The 16,779-nt window shown below is 37.0% G+C and overlaps 1 protein-coding gene across 2 annotated transcripts in view; it reads right to left on the bottom strand.

Moving 5' to 3' along the window:
- Window positions 1-16,779, bottom strand: part of pdzd2 (PDZ domain containing 2) — a 366,506-nt gene that overhangs the window by 288,921 nt on the left and 60,806 nt on the right. The window contains exon 1 of one of the 2 annotated variants that reach the window (XM_028805633.2): window positions 2,377-3,056. The exons of the other annotated variant lie outside the window; for it this stretch is intronic. The gene's annotated coding sequence lies outside the window, so the exon portion shown is untranslated. Of the gene's footprint in view, window positions 1-2,376; window positions 3,057-16,779 lie in introns of those variants that run through there. 2 annotated transcript variants of the gene reach the window in all.

Genomic DNA, 16,779 nt, shown 5'->3' on the forward strand with positions numbered 1-16,779 from the left:
AAAAAATCCCCCACTGCAGATCTTGCCTTCATTTAGTAAGAATGCAGCAAGGGAACTTCTGATGCTCAATAGGCACATTAACAGAAACAGAAATTAAAGGAATGAATGCACTTCACGGCCAATGTGTTGAGTGAAACAATTGCTTAACTCAACAAAACTCGCTGTTGCCTTGTCAAAAGTGGCTTTACTTTCCATATGCCCTTGCAGTCAATAACTATGCCCTTCTGCTATTTTGGCCATCTCAAATATACCTGTATGTAACAAAAGATCAATAACTTTCCAGCTGCACCTATGATGAACTTTTAAAAATGTATCACTTCTATCCACATACCAATATGTTTCATGTTGCATATTTAGCGACATGTATAGGTACAGGAATCTCTACAGGGCAATAACATCTGTGATGTGCCATTGTGTGACCATAAGACAAAGAATTTTGGAATACACATAATAAAATGTGTTCCAAATGATTGCACTGTGCTACAGATTCTCAAATAATTTGTTCACTTTTAAGTCAGGCATTTGGATTCACTTTGGCTTCACAATGCAACTGCTAAGGAGGAGCTTAATAAAGCATGAAGTTTGCTAGGATTGACGTATTAAAATGAAGTACCCTGGCACGCTACAAGCAATGATCATCCCATCAAATCTCAGATGGGGATTTACGTATAGTAAATTTACAATTCATAAACCGATATAAAAAAATGTACTGAAAGACAAGATGGAGAAGCAAACCATCTCAGGCGAAATCACTTATCATATTTAACGGCAGTGTTCATGAACTCTTCCAAAGCTTTGCTTAGTCCACAAGTGAAAGAAAAGACAACTAATATCATTAAAATAAAAAAGGTTGATGGATCCCAACAACCACAGGATTGTCTTCTCAGGAGGTATCTAACTTTTATAAACTATAGAGAAAATGAGTTAAAAATATTTTGCTTATAGCCAAAAAAAATCTTATAGTAAGTAATCATTGCACATATGAGTGTACCTCATGAAAATATTCACCTGAGACGCCTAAAACATTAAAAATACATTTATATATTTAGTAGGGCTCAAACTGGATAAACCAGCTGAAAATGACAGACATCCACATGGAAAAAAGCCTGATTAGTGACTTGTGTCGACAGATTTCTTCTTTGGCTTTATTGCTTAAGACACTGGTTTTCCACACTCCACAATAGGTGTGGACCTGACTTGGCAACTTGAAAGTCCAGAAGGGACTCATTGTGAAGGTAAAGTTGCCCAGGATAGGAGAACCCAGTTACATGCATTCAAACCATTTTTAAACATTTACCATTTTCATCTCATCTAATTGGTAAATAGCCCAATTATAAAATAAAAGCTAACATCACAATGACTCAGGCAAAGCTAATTTTGGACAACATGCTCATGCATATTATATACTGTAACTTAGGATGCCTTGTCTCACAGTGAAAAGTGCCAGGACAGCTGAAATCGATGTCTACCATTAAAATGGATTTAAGTGTAACAAATTCTTCCTTAGTATTACTTACTTACTGAGATATAATTTCAGCTTTCAGGTCAGTTACATAAAAAGACTGCCCAATGTTGTTGCAATACTTATTTAAAAATATTTTTAAAACTGTAGTAATATAATATCATGGAACAGAACTGGAATAATATTGTATGATGGGGTCTCTAGCAATTTTTCACCCCAACATTTGCTATTAGTTGCTGTGATCAAGTAACCTTAAAACACCACGATGAACTGGTGATGTGAAGGGAGTCAGCAGCTCTGAATTCACTTAGCTCATCACTCTGCAGTTCTTCTGGACCAATAAATGACTTGGGTAATAGTGGAATATATCAATCTTCCAGCCTCACTCTTTAATTTTCACTTCTAGCCTGGCATTCTCATGTTTTTTAGTCTTCGCTACACACTTTGTAATGTGTAAGATGTCTTTTTTTTTTTACATATTCCTCTATGGAACCTACTTGATGAAAGGCTCCAAGCTCTTGATATTATATCACAAATGTAAAACGATTCCCTTTTTAGATCCACACAACCCTACTCTACTAATATTTTGTCTAAGTTACATACAAGTTGAATTATGGAGAATTTTAAAAAGTTTATCTATTTTTACAAAGAATATCTGTGTTAATAATAGGACCAAAATGCACTAGGGGATTCTGCAAGAACGGAGGTGTTTACGGATTAAATGCTGTACACTACGGTGTGCGCAGATCCGATGACACTCATACTCGGTTAGAAATACATGTACCACAGGAAAATGTAATTTTTTTATATATCAAACACATATATATGTTTATTTTGTACACAGGCTGCATCTTATGAGCAACAGGTGCAGGTGAGCCTCGCAGTGCCTCGGCGGTCGAAATCTCCCAACCTACCTGCCGCCCCGCGGCGCTCTTCACATCTCCCGCAGAGTTACCCAAGCCCCACTGGCCCGAAGCAGCTGGCGCCCACGCTCAGTATGGGCTGACAGGCTTGTAGAGACCTCCATGTGCTCGAAACAGGGCTGAAGCACCGGCGGTTGAGCAAGTCCAGTGGACAACACGGTGCAGATCACGCACTCTGCAGCTGCGTGCGTCTCTTAAAACTTCTCTCTATCCTTGTAAATCTGCCGTGCCAACAACCACTTTTAATCCTCCAAAATGAAAGTCTCTTCTCCCCTCTTTGTAAAATCCTAGTCTGCTTCTACAGGCTCATTTTTTCATCATACGTGATCATTACTTTCTCTGGAGCGCACGGGAAATTGCCTTCCACCGTCTTCTGCCAAAGGTTAAAGGCTCGATTTATCTGTAACTAGCAGAGCTGCTATCTTAAAAGAGAGAGCGAGCGAGCGCGAGCCCGCCCGCCCGAGAGACATTGAGCAAGACGGCAGCACTGGAGTCTGACTGTAGCTCTTAAGCATTTCCCTTCTTACTTGGCAAATCCCTCCCCTCTTCTCAACTTCAATCAGTTCCTCACAAGAGACTGTTAAAACAAAAAGGGGGGAGCAGTGTGCGGCCAGATGCCTCTGATCCAGCTGCAGAGCTCTTGGGAAACCACATTCGAACAACTAATCGGTTGTATTACACTCGTTCTGCTCTCAGAAGCAGTTAGCGGCACATTTAAATATGTGCCAGGAGTCTGGTGCTTTTTCAAATTAGGTCACGCACGGAGTTAAGTCCTCCTAACCCCTTAAATGGATTATACAATAGTCCAGGATTCTCAAGCAAAAACTGCAAGCGTCACCAAATTCTAAAAACAAAAACAAAGCTGAGTGTTCGGTTCCACCTGTCAAATAACGTGAATCATGACCGAAAAACAGCTTCTCACATATGATATCGACGCAGTTTAAAACAGAAGGATTTTTAATAAGGTAAGACCGTCTGTATATAAAGGTACTGGGAAAGACAAACACATCCAAATAGGACACTATATAAGCTCGACAGACACTATATATTACACGGATGAACTGCATGACAAAAATGGTGAAAGGCACCACTGTACAGTAAGATGCAATGTATCAGATAAACATGTAGACAGATATGAAAAGCACTATATTGGATGGATAGACATATACAGTAGGAAAGACAATGTATTAGACTGATAGATAAGGCACTGTATTGCATGAACAGACAAACGGGAAGACAGAAACAGTGAAAGGCACTACAGTAAGATATATATTAAAGACACTACAGTATATTATATAAATAGACTAATATGAAAAATACTAGGTAGATCAATATAGATGAACAGAGAAATATTTTACAGATATTAAAGGCACTATATATTAATTGGATAAAAAAGACAAATTGCCTGACAGACAGAAATTGTGAAAGATACTACAGTAAGATGCACTGTATCAGATAAACAGGTAAATAGGTATGAAAAGCACTTTACTGAAGGGATAAATATAAATATATGAAAGAGTATATGTATGTATTAGACAGACAGACAGTCAGTATATTGGATGAATAGGCAAACAGCCAGACAGAAAAAAACCGTGAAAGGTAATACAATAAGAACAACATGAAAGGCACTTTATCATATAAATAGGTAGATCAATATAGAAACATACAGAGAGATATGAAAATTATTGGACAGATTTGGAAGACACCACTCTGGATGAACAGGTAAACAAGTAGTAAACGATAAAGATAAAGAAATGAACTACAATAAGACTGATGTGTAAGATGTGATTTAAGATAAACAGGCATACATGAAAAAATACATTGAATGGATGGATAGGAAGAGATCAGAAAGACATATCAGACAGATAAATATGAAAGGCACTATATTGTATTTATAGACATAGACATACAGCAAAATAAACAAACTTTGTGATAGATGGATAGACAAGTCAAATGTCAGTGAACTGTATGAGTCTTGTCTCATTTTGTTAAGCTTTCATCTCATAACTGGTTTAAAAATCCACCTACTAATATATACTGTAAAGGTGCATCCACTCCCCTTTACTCAGCTATGCGTATCAATGCTTATACACTATAAAGTTCTTTGAAAACACAAAGAGATTGGTTATCTTTAACTACAGAAGCCACACACAATTATTGTAGACGGCAGAGCTTTAAATTACAGGAAATAATCAACCAGCATATGAGGGTGTCTGATCACTCTCGACTGTTAAAGTGAGACAAAATGCTCATTACTTTAGAACAATCTGCTTCTAGTAGAGATTCTGGTGTAGCTGTACATCATTTTTGCATGTTTTAACTATTTATTTTCATATGTTTAGCTTTTCACTATTAATCACTGGTGACACCGGGCTCAATGCTGGTGTTTCTGAGCTCAGCTCTGCTCAGGTGCCCAAGTTTGAATCTGGGTCTGGTCAAATATTTGTGTTGAGTCTGCACATTCTCCCTGTGTCTATGCAAGTTTTTCTCACAGCATTCTACTCTTCTTTTCCCATATCCTAAAAATGCCTGATCTATAGTAACTGCCAATAATAAAGCTGCCAGGAGAGACTTCTTCTCCCTGCAAGCCCAAACTTGGAGTAGGTGAGTTTAGTACAGTATATGTATTTGAATTTAGTCAACTGCTTTCACTGTAATTTTCATTCTTTTCTGATTCTCTTGCACACAACTAAAGTAACTTCTACTAGGTATTAGATATACTGTAGTATTAAAACTCATGGGAGACTCAAAGGAGATATATAACTGCTTCACCAACACTGTAACAGACACTGGTCTGGATAATATTTTATTTTGTTATCTATTTATTTCCTGATCCTGCTTAATCTAATACAAAGTTTGTGGAAAGTCAAAGTCTACACAGTAGCATTGGGTATAAGATAGGAACCAAGCTAGGAGAGGATTGCAGTTGCCCATAGGATATGCACACTCAGAGGCCTAAATGTGTAGACAACAAGCTGAGCAAGAGTTGGCAATCATTCCAATCTGTCCAATTTTAGGATGTGAGTGAAAAATAAGAGTCCCAGAAAAAACCTACAGAGATTACATCCAAGATTCAACACAGACACTGTGCTACCATGCCTCCTGTGTATAGTTAAAATATGAGGTTTTTATTATGAATTATATGCCATTCTTATTAATGTTGTATACAGTATGCTGTGTATTATTATCAGTTTTTTAATTTATGTAATGTATATACATTTTTTCAGTTTAGTAAACTTAACTGCTTTGAGCTTGTCTATTCAACATAGCTGTTCTTCCATAATCTCCTGGAATAAAATATTTATGAATGTAAAATAATAAATATTTTCTGAACCTGTTAAGTCATTTTTGATAGAAACCAAATTAAAAGGCGCCATAAAAATATATTTACATTATTTTACTCTATGTATCTGTAATTTTCTTATTGCTTTATCCATGGGTTGCATTTATACATGTACAATAATCTTGTTTGCTTTTTTATAACACATCATGATGGTGCTAAGTAAAATAAAGACAAAATGTAAAGTCCAATTCAATGTTTCAATTTAACTGTCTTTGTGGTTGATCATGTGGCATGAAGCCTCATGATCAACCTGGATCAAGGCCCTGGAGTTTGTGTGTACTTAAGCTGAGTAAATGTGTATTTCAGTGGATGGTCTTATTATACAATGCCTTACACAGGATCCTCAACATGGACAATGGACAGTTATTTAACTTTCAATTATCAGAATTGAACTGTTCCTTAAAAGCTTTGAGTTTAAGCCAGCTATGTCAAGTGCCAAATAAACTCAGGATTGAAACAGAACTCTGTGGGTGGCATCAAAGGGTTTAGGCTTTGGTTCAGTTCTAGGCTAGTGTGCCTTCTGTGCAGAGTTTCTATAATATCCACATCAGTTTCATCTAGGAGCGCTGGTATCTTTCAAAGGCCAGAGGATCTGTCAAGTCAAGTAGTAAAAATATCAGTGTGGTCATCCCATCCAGGGCAGGGCAGGTTCAACCTTTTAATACCAGGGATGCTGCAGTCCCCTGTAACCTAGAATTCAGTTGACGGGAAAGTAAAAATGAATGAGTAGGTCACCATATCACACTCATCATGCCAGGACATACCCAAATTCAGTGGTATCATATTCTAGGAACACCCTACCGAAGTTCAAAAGGCGTGAAAGTGAAAGGCTTTCTTCTGCTGTCCATGCAGCGATAACTTGGCAAAGAGAACTCATCACCTTCTAGGAACACACAAGTCACTTATTTTTTTTAGAGAAGAAAAGCTGTGTAGCTTAGTGAAAAAATAAATTCTATGATCTCTTACTGTACAATATATAAATGTCTAGATGGGGAAGAAAAGTGTAAAGTGAGGTGGCTGCTCAAAAGGTAAGTATGTTTCAGTAAATCATGCAAAACATAAATGCAGTGGGTGGGTTTCTTGATTTTATCTCAAGTAAATCTCAGACATATTTATTTTACATTGTACATTTCCACGTTGAAGAACACATCATGGCACATTACCAGTATAAAACAGTTCACTTCATACTTCTAAAACTAGAGCACTGCTCAGGCTCTGAACCAGGAAATATAGGAATACTGTTCACACCGCATAAGCTTGAGTAGACCGCTTCGAACAGAAAATGATTGGAATGGCATAGTGATGGTCTGACCACATTTATTGAGGTCACCTATCTTGGAGGGGGGCAGGGTGGCACAGTGGTAGCACTGCTGCCTCACAGTAAGGAGTCCTAGGTTCGCTTCCCAGGTCCTCCCTGCGTGGAGTTTGCATGTTCTCCATGTGTCTATGTGGGTTTCCTCCAGGTGCTCCGGTTTCCTCCCACAGTCCAAAGACATGCAGGTTAGGTGCATTGGCGGTCCTAAATTTTCCCTAGTGTGTGCTTGGTGTGTGGGTGCCCTGCGGTGGGCTGATGCCCTGTGCTGGCTGGGATTGGCTCCAGCAGACCCCCGTGACCCTGTGTTAGGATATAGCGGGTTGGATGATGACTGACTGACTTCTCTTGGAGTACCTGGCATCACCCACTGGGGCAGTAAGTTAATTTAATAGGCAGGACACAGAAACTGATAGCATTAAATTATCCATCTATTTTAAAATTATCAAAGTGTCATGCAAGCCAAAGCTTACTGTTGTAGCATCGGGATGGGGCTGGAGCCAACCCTGGAGTGGTTGCTAGTCCATTGTGGGATTAACTTAATACAGAGCCAATATGAGTAAACAATTAACTTAACCTGAATGTACATTTTGAGTTTTTTTCATTTACTTTTAAAGCACTGGACCCTGTCATTTCAGGGGAGTATAATAATTTTTTTCTCCATCATTGAAGACAACCATCATAGTTAAGTCAGCTGCTGTAATGCAGCAGTTTTATTGCATTCCTGAAGTGTGTAATTAAGGAGGATTTAAGTCAAAAGCAAAAACAGGGCACCTAATCCAAGTGCTGCCAGTAGAGCTCACCGGTAGCAAATGGGTGCTTATCCTAAATACCACGTAAACAGCCAATTACAAGGCACCGGCTGGTTCCAGTCACATACAGAACATGGCAAAGTGCTGCACTGATGGCAAGCTGCAATTTACTTAACTACAAGACTTGAAGAGAAATGAATGACAGCTTTGCCTTTATAGTAAGTGTCAAACTCTCAATTTAAATTCCCACCACAAGCCTTAAACAGCTTAAAAAGGCGATAATATTAAGTTTTGAAATCAATGCACAACAGGGTCTTTGGGAGAAACTTGAGTACACTTGCCCCACAGACAAATATACAGAGGACAGTAGATTAGTGTAATGATGTACGATAAAGATAAGAAATCATTGTGGCAAAAACACTTGGGATCTTTACTGCAACCGTAACTAAGTGTGGTTCAGCTTTTCATCTAACTACAATCTTTTACGGAAGTTTTCCACTTTTAATTATAGAATTATAAAGCTGAGGTTATCCCAGCAGTAGAGATGTGAAGCATACATCAGCAATGGTGGTATATACTCAATCCCAATATTGATAATAAATGAAAACTGCAAATGGGCCTTTGAGATTTTTTTAACAACAGTGAAATGCTGTGGTGTAGGAGGGAACTTCAGAAGAGTAGCATGGAGGAAGGCAAGGATAGTCTCAAGAGGATCATAGAAATACCAGAACCAAAACACAAACCCAGATCAGTTGTCTTAGTTATTTCAAAAGTCAAATCCAAACAAAATGTCTTTGTCTTTTTGAAGTGCTCTTGTATGACACAATTGATGGTCTTTCTTTTGTTTTTAGGAAAAGTTTAGATGCCTTTATATTTGAGCCACCAGCTTTTATACTGGCACAACCATGATGTCATATTGTGTTGTAGTCAGTTCCAATGCTTAGCAAATGGTGTCGTTATCATCTTTGATATTTCAGTGATTATGAAATGAATTCAGAAAATACTGGTGAACATCAAGAAAATGTTCTACAAAATAGTAGAAAAATAACAATAAAAATTGTTGTGCACACTGTGAGGTGAACAATGTAAGCACAATATACAAAATGAGAGGAAAGAACCAGGAAATGAAAAGGCAAAAGACAGGAGGCAGAATCGGAGTTAAAAACAGGCAAAGGTCATTTCTCAAAAAAGGAAAACATAACAAACATCAAAACCAAAACAGAGAAAAATCTTTGACCAAAAAAGCCAGACTAAAGTTCCAAAAGCAAGAATTAACAGAAAGAAACAGAACATCCAACATAAGTTCTCTAAAACACACAAACAAAAACATTCTTAATTATCCAAAAGCTTGGGTGTCTGAAGTTATGCACAGACATTTTAAATAGACGGGGTGCAATGACACAATATCATATGACTTCCTATTCATGTGACCAACAACAATAAACTATCTGGCCATGGTCACACGAGAATTGGCACAAAATGGTGGCAAACACAAAACCAAAAAATAAAATGGCATTGCCAAATTAATGATAATAATAAATAATAGAAAAGCAAAATATTAATTTTCAAATTGATTAAAAATGAGTGAAAATAGAAGAATATTAGGAATCATGACAAACTAAAGAACAATAATAAAAGTTTTAGGATGTGGGATCAAACTAGAGTAACAAGAAGACAAACTGATCAGACATGAGGAAAGTAAACAAATTAATACAGAAGCCACCGGAATTAGAATCTGAACCCGGTATTCTCGAATTGTTGGACAGCAGTGTTAATCACTTTGCCACCTTTGAATAATTGGAATAGAGTAAAAATGTAAAATTATAGTGACAAATTTAAACAATCCTCTCAAATGCTTTAAATATCTAGAAAGACTATTATGCTTTCCAAAAGATTGCCACCAATAGGTACAAAATTCTTGAGTGGAAATCGGAGTTTTACAAGAAGCCAAAAACAAATGGAGAACATAAACCTGTCCTGAATGGAGACACTTTCACTTGGACTTGAACTAGGGCCCAAGAGCTGTGAAGCTGCAGAATGAACTACAAAGTCATCCCTGCCAATGCCAACACATAACATTGTCCTAAAGCAAGTAAAAAAATCAACCAAGTATGTCCAGATAATTATAAATATCTTTGGACAGTATATATTTTCAAATACAAATGATCAGAATCACATAGATACAGCACTAGGTGTGCAACAGAGTCAATGGCTCACATGTAAAATCAATAAAAAGGCAGAAGTACTGCAATGGGCACAGTACCACAGTTCCCATGGATCATAGGTGTCATAATTCAAGTCACTCAAGGACCATCAGGTTTTCATTTCAGCAACACAAGGGGCTCCTTCATATATTTTACTGAACTCCTTGTTTAATTACCAAAAGCCTATTATTTCACTATTGTCACATATTGGTACACAGTGACTAAAAGTCTTATTACAATTAAAGTTCTCAGTAAGGTGCAGGCTTAAAAAACAATCCACAGTGGGAATAGAAGATATAGTATACTCTAAAGGTAATTCCATAACAAGAATTTATGATACTGTATTTAATGTATGGTGTTATACTCACTGTTTTTTGGTATGGTCCTACTCTCACTAGTCTGTGGGAAACATGCATGCAAGAATCTCATTGCACATACATGACAATAAAGTCGGTCTTACACATATGAGAGAGTGTGCCGTGTCTTTCTTAGGGTGTGAAAGTGCTATGGAATAAGTGCCTTTAAAAAAGGATGGATAGTTTTGTGACAAACTATTATTCTCTGCACGTATTTCAAACAACAAAAATAGTATGCCTTCTATTGTGTTATACTATGTACCATAATTCTGTATAATACTGTATAATATACTCAATTCCTCTGCATTTATACTCAACATATACAAGGTAGCATGCTGAGCCCTCCTATAAATTGCTCAATGGCTACTCATTTTGACACACACGATTGTTTACATATGTACACAGTATTCAATATGTGATATTATATTCATCATCTTTTTTGTCTGCTCTTAGTATTGTACTTTTGCCATTAGTATGTGGAATTTACAAGCAAGTATTTTATTGTACTTCATACACAAGGCAATAAATATGAACTTGAACCTCTATATACTGTATTATACTTAAGGAATATGCATTAAACACTTTAGTAAGAGAAGGTAATCAAAATACACAGAACCAAATGCAACTGTAGAGGTAGCAGTACTGTTTATTGTTAATGCCCATTAATAATTGGTTAACAAAATGCATACAACTCTATTACAGTATAATATCACCTACTTAAATATTAAATATGAATTGTAAATGCTTCCAACAGAATAATATTTTTTGCTTTATGTAGTTTAAAGGTACTGGCTTCCTACCCATGAGAAAAAGCAGACAGATAAAATATAGAAGGTTAAGGGCAATATATTTATATATGTAATGTTGTCATAAGGATGGCTTGGTGACATGGTGGTTAGCACTGCAGCCTTTCTGTTTTAGTATTCTGGCTTCAAACTCCTGGTACAGTCACTGTGTGTGAAAAGTTGTCTGCCTATATCTGTATGGGTTTTCCACCCATATAAAAAAAAACAGACATGAAGATGAAGATTGTGTTAACTGGCAACTGTAAATGTGGAAGTGCGCAGGTCTGCTTTGATATGGACTGTCATCCCATCTAGGTTTGGTTCTTGTCAGATGTTGAGTGTAGCCATCCTAAAACTGGATTAGGTGGATTTCAGTAAATGAATACCTGGAATTCTTTCAAAAAGTGTTGAAAACATGGGGGCTCTATAGGGCAGTAAGCTTTGTGTAATCAACAACTAATTTGGCTAAACTAAAATGACTCCCTTTCTGATAAAGAAACTCCTAAGAAAATTCCAACAACTCAAAAGCATTTGTTGCCATGAATGGCATGTGATGCAAAAGCCTGTTACACCCTGCACTATCAATTTTCACTGACCAGACGCCTAGCCCCACAAGTTTAAAAAAAAGCTGATTTAGCTATGTACACCAACTGTGTGAAACACTGCACCACATTGTGACTGTGAAGCTTCACTGATCACAACAATTAAATATCTCTTACATGTCTGACCAGCTCTTAAGTTGATTTAGTTTATAATACACTCTTTAACATCTACAGTGTTGACTGTGACTCTGTTACAATCTGCTCCCATGTAAATTCATACAGAGACTGCAGGCTGGTCCCAGTTTTTCATTGCATTCCAGTCATTTATTTAATCTCTTTTTAATCTTGGTCAAGATAGCAAGCTAAAAAATACACCAGGTTTTACTACCACAGTGACAGTTACCAGAGCCTGTGACGGGAATCCTAGCTAATCTAAGAAATACAACTTCTCTAGTGTATCCTAAATACTCTCCCAGTGGACTATAATCCAGTTTCCACTGCAGGAACACAAGCTTGTTCCACACTTCTTTCAGAAGCTACCCATAACTGAATATTATAGCCAAGTACAAAGATAAGATACAAGAACAGAGAGCCTTTTCAGGGACCTGGTTCATGCATCAAAACCGCCACAAAAATCTATCAATCAGTTTCACAATCACCAAACCAAATATTTATCGATAAGATCTCAGGTTATGTATATTTCTTTAAATGAATGTGCAAAGTTCACCAATAGTGAAAGGGCTAGGAATCAAATACCAGAGCAGCGTACTAGAATGTTCAGTATTTACTTTGAAAATAATTTGCATCATTCTTTTGTTTTGTTTTTGCTTGTCAAAGGTTGCATGTTTGTGATGTCACTGGTTTGAACCATACAGTGAATGCCATTGTAGAACATGTGCACTAATGCAACAGCTTATGATGTCATATCAGCCACTTAATAAAAGAACTTGACAGAACTTTAAAAGGGAAAACTAATAAATACTGGCTAAATTTTCTATTGACCCCTAATCAAGAATTTCAGAAAATCGCAGCTAGAACAACTGTAAGTACTCTGACTTAGTTTTTACCCCTTTAAGTTTGACTGTCACTATTGCCAACATGTTTACAGATCTTTGCCTGGCTTTTAGAATAAGAAGATGCCTAGAGTTTGAATCACAAACAATTGTGAAGATAGTCAATATAATATGGACACGAAATTGTGAGGCAGAGGTGCCCAACCAGTATACTATTTCATAATTCTGTTCCAGAAAAAAATCATAATTTATAATGTTGTCTAAAATGCAGATTCTCACACTGTAAAGAAAGTCCCATTAACTCACTATTTAAGTAAAATGCCAGTAATTAATCAAGAAATAGGAAATTGTAAGCATTATATTCTGTTTTAAGCAACGGCCAAGCCTAAAGCTTTCACACTTCAATGGGAATTAACATTCCACAGTGAGGCTCAATCAGATATGACACCAAAAATAACTTCATACACAAGGAAAATAAAATATTGACTATGTACTGTCTGCCAGAAAGTGTTTTGAAATCATTCTAAATTACACAGATGCTTGAAAAAAGTCAATTAATTGGTAATTATTCTTTATAATTTAGGATGTTGCCAATTTCATGTGGTCGATAACATTTCAAAACCAGCATATGACCAAACTTGTATTAGACAGATTAGGAAATTGTGGCAAACACTTCTTTGAAAACTATTTCTAACTGAATAAATGACAATTTAAGCAAAATAAAAAAGAGATAAGAAAGAGTCTGGGTAGCCTCTGTGCAATGAACGCCCACACATTTTTTATGTGCTTGGTAGGTGAAGTGTGGTGTTTAAAAAAATCAGAATTCTTGTTTGTTAAAGATCTACTGGAAGGCTGCCCAACCACAAAATACTGGTAGAAATTAATTGCTGATGAAAAATCAACAGATAGAAAGATCATGACTGAGCTGTGCGCCTTTCATTATTTGCTCCCATACTCAACAATTAACCCTTTAGTATAAAGAGCCATACTCAAAGACCATTGGTTTATGGTATACGTAAATAATACTTAGCATACTTTAAGAGTTATGTTGTATATAATGTATGAATCACAACTCTTGCTTGCTTGACTGTAAGAGAGTGTAGATGCAATGCTTTCACACAGTTGCCGTAAACACTGAACTTTCAAATATAAATAGTGATGCAGTTTGAGATGGAGTTTTACAGGCTGCTTGCTGCTCATCTAGAATCTGGAGAGGCGTGGAAGAAGAAGAAGAAGAGGTCTCAATGGAGTTTGGAAACATTCGGGGTATGGTGCTTTATTACTTATAAATCTTTAATAAAAATATGAGCAATACTGTATTTTAGTTTGGATAACATAACATAAATGTGTAGTGTTACTATATAAATTAACTTCAATTCCCCTGTACTCATCCTCTTTAAGAGTTCAGACATGGGGTTTCACAGAGTTTTTTGCCTGCCTGGTGTATGATACTGTGATTTGTTTGAAAGTTTAATTATCTTTCTATCTTTAGTGTATCCAAACCAAAAATACAACAAACAACAGATATTATTATCTGATGATGGGCTGGCAAAAACATTGGTAGAATGTCACTCACACTTACATTTTGGGCAAGGTTAAGGACAGCTATCCCTTTGTTTACAGAGGGATTGCCTGCAGACCTTTAGAAATTCCATAAACTGACATTATAATTCCAGTTGTGGCCACTGGCCTCGGTGTCACCCTTGCTCTACATATTCAGTCTGGTTTCAGTGTTTTTGTTAAAGACATATTCTGATATAGAATTGCATGAGGCATTATTGATGCAAAGCTAACATGATACTATGCTAACTTTGACATTATAATGGTGATTCATTTTCTGTATGCTGTCATATGCAATTGTACATTAACAGTAGTTCAGTGTTGCTGACCAGGCATAGGTCATGGTTATGAGTGGGAAATTAAGCAACAATGAAGAGATGTAACAATAGGAAAACCATTAAAATGGTACTTGAAATAAATCAATTTAGTCATTTGTGTTAAGCACATGGCAAGAAGACCAACGGATGCACAATATGACAACCTGATACCATATACTCAAAAAGCTTTCTGTCTCTATCACTTTCAAGTATAAAATAGTAGGTGTAACATCTCAGGTACAAACTGAAAATCCTGTCAAACTGGGAGCAGCTGGTATACTCATTTCATACGGTTCATGGTTTTGCTTTGGATGACGCAGAGGGCGGCACATTAGGTAGCACTTGCTGCTTCATGGTCCAAGTGTAATAGGCTCCAATCCCACACCCAGCCCCTGTTGGTGTAAAGTTTTCACATTCTCTTAGTATCTGCATGGTTTTTCCTCCTACTACACCAAATCTGCTTAAGTTAAATTAATTGTAATCTCTAAATTATGTATAGATACATATATACATATATATTTGTTTAATCTGGTTTCATTCTGGGTGTGAGGATGCTAAGAGATTTCCCATTATTCACAAGATATAAAAGATAGAAAACAGTTAATCAACCTTAAATCTTGCTCTCTGAAAGATTGATGGATATTATGTGAAAAAATGCTGAAACATTTGTACAGTATAAAAGAATATTTATGAGGATTTAAAAAGTTTAAGTTCTGGTGACCTACAAAGGCTGCTGTTTCCAATATGGTTTCAATTTCCATTTAATTGAATGTGTTATTAAAAAATGTAAAACTTGAGTCAACACAGTAGCACAGTGGTTAGTGTTGGTGCTTCTCAGATCCAGCATCCTGAGTTCAAGTCCGAAATATTGTCAGTGTGGAGACTGCATGTTTTCTCCAGTCTAAATTTTGCATATGGTCAGAGTCTTTACTTACATATTCAGCTTATGTGAAATGTGTGCACTGCTCCTCCAATGTGATGTAGTGACATTAACATGCCACACTGCTGCTGTTCATTTTTCTGTGTTTTAGAAGAAGAGCTTGCTTTCCAAATAGGGTGAAAGTCAGCATAGCCCAACACTGAAATTTAATACAAATTTTTAGTGGACACCTGGGGGCACTCCAGCTCCCCAAACACCCAACACAAGTAGGCTCAAAATACAAATTAAAAGCGTCCTTTATTGTGGGAAAACTCTTTTTAAGCATTTCTCACCACTACGGCCACAAGTACAACAAGCACTGTATAACACATAAAAACTCTTTTTCTTTATACTGTCTTTCACTGTCTTCCTCTGCTTCCTCCAGTCCTCCATACAAGCTTTGGTCGTCCATGTGAGACAGGCTGCTCCTTTTATCTTCCACCCGGGACTACTTCCAGTGACATGATGCTGCAGCTCCGAAGCACTTCCAGTTGAGGTTGGAGCTCTATGGAATAGGTGCTCCCAAATCTGGCAGATTCCACTCTGCAGCCCCCATGGGACCCAACAAGATTGTCCCCAAGGACTACAATAGCTGACATGCCTTGTAGACACCTATGAGAGGATCCAAGCCTGGGCTCACTGCCGTCTACTGTCCTGGAGAAGACAAAGCCTTGTGTAAGTTGTCTCCCCCATCCTTCCACCTCGACGGTGCCTCGACCAGACCAAACTCCCGGCTGCCCCTCACATTTTGTTTCTTCACTGCACCACTAACTATTCACTTTATTTTCCATGATTGTTTGAACATGTCAAATAATGCAAAAAAATGACATAATCAAACCACATTCGCTTATCAGAGCTGACTGATGACACTCAGATTGGATATGGGTATTTGGAACTGAATTGAAATTTATAACTACATGTGAAAGCCTGTATCCAACCTCCAAAGAGCAGCTACTAGGTGGTTTTGGGTATCCAGTACCTGCAACCCTGAATTGGATTACATTTGTTTTAGGAATGTTATGTTTTTGCAATAGTAAAAATCTAGCACAAGGTTAAATGTATATGAAATATCATTAGGAAATTTAAAGAAAAAAAAAAATTCAGTCACACAGCTCTGACAAAAGAGTTGATTCTACAAGTTGTCATTTACCAGTGTCTGCTACCCATATTGGATGACCAATATTATATTTCAGATTAGTAAACCTTACTGAAAGTAGACTGCATGTGAGGTGGCTGCCTGACCTGTGAAAGTGAAAACAGCACTTTGTACAAATTTATTCCACTTTCAATA

The sequence above is a fragment of the Erpetoichthys calabaricus genome, chromosome 7 (assembly GCF_900747795.2).
Source record: "Erpetoichthys calabaricus chromosome 7, fErpCal1.3, whole genome shotgun sequence".
NCBI classification, from domain to species: Eukaryota; Metazoa; Chordata; class Cladistia; order Polypteriformes; family Polypteridae; genus Erpetoichthys; species Erpetoichthys calabaricus.